Below are 5,160 nucleotides of genomic sequence, written 5' to 3'. Positions count from 1 at the left end.
AGGAGACAATACATAACAATACATAGGATACAATACATAGACATGCATACAATACATAACAATACATAGGATACAATACATAGACATGCATACAATACATAACAATACATAGGATACAATACATAGGATACAATACATAACAATACATAGGATACAATACATAACAATACATAGGATACAATACATAGGATACAATACATAACAATACATAACAATACATAGGATACAATACATAGACATGCATACAATACATAGGAGACAATACATAACAATACATAGGATACAATACATAGGATTTTAATGCATTGTGGAGCCCATGTTCTTCTCCACTTCATCCATCCATCCATCTATTTATTGTTCTCCACTTCATCCATCCATCCATTTATTTATTGTTCTCCACTTCCATCCACCCATTCATCCATCCATCCATCCATTTCTTGTTCTCCACTTCATCCAACCACCCATTTATTGTTCTCCACTTCCATCCATCCAACCATCCATCCATCAGTTTATTGTTCTCCCCTTCCATCCAACCATCCATCCATTTATTGTTCTCCACTTCCATCCATCCATCCATCCATTTATTGTTCTCCACTTCCATCCATCCAACCATCCATCATCCACCCATTCATCGATCCATTTATTGTTCTCCACTTCCATCCAACCACCCATCCATTTATTGTTCTCCACGTCCATCCATACAACCATCCATCCATTTATTGTTCTCCACTTCCATCCATCCATCCATTTATTGTTCTCCACTTCCATTCATCTATTCATCCATCCATCCATTTATTGTTCTCCACTTCCATCCATCCACCCATCCATCCATCTATTGTTCTCCACTTCCATCCATCCATCCATTTATTGTTCTCCACTTCCATCCAACCATCCAGCCATTTATTGTTCTCCACTTCCATCCATCCATCCATCCATCCATCCATCCATCCATCCATCCATCCAGCCATCATCCACCCATTCATCCATCCATTTATTGTTCTCCACTTCCATCCAACCATCCATCCATTTATTGTTCTCCACTTCCATCCACCCATCCATTCATCCATCCATCCATCCATCCATTCATCTATCCATTTATTGTTCTCCACTTCCATCCACCCACCCATCCATCCACCCATCCAACCATCCATCCATCCATCCATCCATCCATCCATCCATCCATCCATCCATCCATCCATTCATTCATCCATCCATCCATTTATTGTTCTCCACTTCCATCCAACCATCCATCCATTTATTGTTCTCCACGTCCATCCATCCATCCATCCATTCATCCATCCAATTATTGTTCTCCACTTCCATCCACCCATCCATCCAACCATCCATCCATCCATTCATCCATCCATTTATTGTTCTCCACTTCCATCCATCCATCCATCCATCCATCTAACCATCCATCCATCCATCCATCCATTCATCCATCCATTTATTGTTCTCTACTTCATTGATCCATCCATTTATTTATTGTTCTCCACTTCCATCCATCCATTCATCCATTTCTTGATCTCCACTTCATCCATTCATCCATTTATTGTTCTCCACTTCCATCCATCCATCCATTTATTGTTCTCCACTTCCATCCAACCATCTATCCATTTATTTTTCTCCACTTCCATCCATCCAACCATCCATCCATCCATCTATTGTTCTCCACTTCCATCCATCCAACCATCCATCCATCATCTACCCATTCATCCATCCATTTATTGTTCTCCACTTCCATCCATCCATCCATCCATCCATCCATCCATTTATTGTTGACATTACAGTGATGGACTAATGATAGATCATATTCAACAGCAGTATTCAAAAGGCCAGACTTCCATATTGCATAACTTTGCACCAATAAAAGGCGAGTGAAGCCAAGACTAAATGTAGCAAGCCTAAATAGAAGGACTTAAAGGTGACTAAAGCTTCAGTCCAAACATCCACACTCCAACATATCACCCACTTCACAATCCATATTAATCTCATAACATGACCACAAATCTAAGAGTTGAAGTCAAGTACATATACTTCGTTCTCCTCTGAGAATTTGAAGCCTGATTGGCTAAAACTAAAAAATAGTGTGACAAGGGCCAGCACTCCTGATTCTGAAGGCCCTGGGCAGATTACATGGAAGCTGAAATAAACCAAGAAACAGCATAAACTACAGAGTAAGGATAATAGACTGTTGGGGATGAATTAATCAAATGTCATAGAAGAAATACGAGACAGGAGCTTTCCCATGTAGGTCACTTCTTCTGGCCGTGGTTCCGACTCAAATAGCCTTCAGCCTCAAGTAGCTCAGCTAGCTCGGTTAGCAAGCCTGGTTTCTATGTAAATGCTGTTTATGCAGGGCTGGATTTAATGCTGATGTTGTGTGTGTACGTCTGCGTGAGTCAGATATAGTGTATCTGACGCATAAAGACACTGGACAAAAAAAAAGACCCCCCCCCCCCCCCCAAAGTGCTGAGAGCAGAGTTCCGCTGACTGGCGCTGCTCAAGAGGATGAAACAATGCCCACAGCACATCAGCACATTTGCCCTCTTGTCTTCACCTTTTTTTGCTGCCATCATCGCATTTAGTCCTCTTACTTTCTACCTGTTCAGCGTAAAAAACAAAGCTAGCTAACAGACTAAAAGTGGAATAATATTGAACACAATAAAAAAACACAATCATGTCATCATGTATCACCCAGCCTTGCTAATAAAGTATGCGGAATACTTTAAGTTAGGGGTCTCAAACTCTATTTACTTAAGGGCCACTGGAGCTCTGGGTGAGACTGGGCCGCATCAGGTTTTCCAAAAAAACCCACATTTATTAAAAACAAAAGAATTTAAAAAACTTTGCTTTGGTTCCAATTTTCTACAAGAAAAGCTCTGATAAAACATTCCACTGTTCTCAAATATCTTCATTTTTATTTTTCTACACAAAATAAGATGAAAAATAAATAAACAAATCAAGAATAAAGAAAATCAATCAATCAGTAATAAATAAATAAATAAATATAATAATAAAAACTTAAGAAACAACATATAGTTGGTGGGTAGACAAATGATTTTTTTCAGATTAAAATGAACAAAGCATTATTAGAGCCCTGTAGACATGACAAAACACGACTATAGTCACATTTATACTCTTTTTATTTACAACATATTGCGCAACTGCAGGGTCGTGAGACACATGCTAACTCGCAAACTAGAGAGCTAGCGACCTAAACGGTAGCCTTCAAGTTATTTCCTTTAAACTTAAATAGCCAAAAACTTACCACTTCCACACGCATAGGGAGGATAACTATTAACAGTTATTTAACCTTTAACATGAACATGAATCAAACGTAATACTTTTTTCTGGGTACATGATACCATACAGCATCCATATCAAACTTGCGCGGGCCGCACTAACATTAAACTTTCAAACTAGTGTCCTGCGGGCCACATTTGGCCCGTGGGCCGCGTGTTTGAGACCCCTGCTTTAAGGTGTATCAGAAAGTTGTGAAATATTTGTTTCCCAATAGTAATGGTAATGGTTTAATTTCATTTGAACATGCATCAGATTCCAATTGAGTGCATCCCATAATCAGTTCCCAGTTCCACATGTCCAAAAGGAGTAGGAAGAAGCAAAGCTTATTAAATCCTACCCCTCCATCTGGTACTTTTACAATCAGTAAATGTTACATTTGTTCACTTCCTGCTTTCCATAATACAGTTTAAGGTTGTTGTTTTTTTGTTGTTTTTTTGTGGCGTGTTGAATTCTTTCGTTTCTTCTCCTTATTTCCTGTTTTATTTTGCAAGTACTTCCTGTTTTGTGCTATTTGCAGCGGCCTTTACTGCATCTCTACGGAAGCTGCGAGTCACAGCTGCTGGTGATTTGGAATTAGTTAGCTTCTTCAGGAGAGCGTCTCATTGGGAATGTTTGTTGGCTTTGGATGAATGTCTGCTAATAAGTTGGGATGCTGTCTGCTGCTCCATGATCTAGTTTTCCTTTTTTGCCACCTCGGAAGGAAGCCCCTCCTATTGTGATTTGCCGCAACTGCTAGTGGTGGTATTAAGACTTCTTACCTGCACTACGCTCCTGTATCTCCATCCTGGGGTCACAACCGTTCCTCAACGTGACACCAATAAGACACCGCACTTCACTTGGTGTTTCTTTAATTGTCTTGGATAACAACAACACAGGAACACTGGTGGGGGTCAGCAGGTTACAATGTCATTCCATCAAAGCTAACACTTCAAGTCAGCGATACCACATTCCCACATTCCCACATTCCCACATAAATGTATGTTCTAACCGCCATATCTGATCTTAGCATGTCTGGTCTGTTAGGTAATACACCTGCAAAGGTGACTATGGGGGGCTATTTCATGTCCAGGGGGCTCCAGTCAGACATTTGACCTTAAACCATGACCCGTACCCCCCTCCCCCTTGTAACCCCTACCCCCTTGTAACCCCTACCCACTTGTGACCCCTACCCACTTGTAACACCCCGTCTTGTAACCCCTACCCAGTTGTGACCTCTACCTTCTTGTAACCCCTACCCTCTGTGACCCCTACCCTCTTGTGACCCCTACCCACTTGTAACCCCTACCCTCTTGTGACCCTTACCCACTTGTAACACCCCGTCTTGTAACCCCTACCCACTTGTGACCTCTACCTTCTTGTAACCCCTACCCTCTTGTGACCCCTACCCACTTGTAACCCCTACCCTCTTGTGACCCCTACCCACTTGTGACCTCTACCCACTTGTGACCTCTACCCTCTTGTGACCCCTACCCACTTGTGACCCCTACCCACTTGTAACCCCTACCCACTTGTGACCCCTACCCACTTGTGAGCCCTACCCATTTGTAACCCCTACCCCTTTGTAACACCCCCTCCTGTGACCCCTACCCACTTGTAACCCCTACCCACTTGTGACCTCTACCTTCTTGTAACCCCTACCCTCTTGTGACCCCTACCCACTTGTGACCCCTACCCACTTATGACCCCTACCCACTTGTGAACCCTACCCACTTGTGACCTCTACCTTCTTGGGACCTCTACCTTCTTGTGATCCCTACCCACTTGTGACCCCTACCCATTTGTAACTCCTACCCCCTTGTGACCCCTACCCACTTGTGAGCCCTACCCATTTGTAACCCCTACCCCCTTGTAACA

The sequence above is a fragment of the Doryrhamphus excisus genome, chromosome 7, assembly GCF_030265055.1.
Source record: "Doryrhamphus excisus isolate RoL2022-K1 chromosome 7, RoL_Dexc_1.0, whole genome shotgun sequence".
Lineage (NCBI taxonomy): Eukaryota > Metazoa > Chordata > Actinopteri > Syngnathiformes > Syngnathidae > Doryrhamphus > Doryrhamphus excisus.
Note: the sequence above shows the minus strand (reverse complement) of the source record.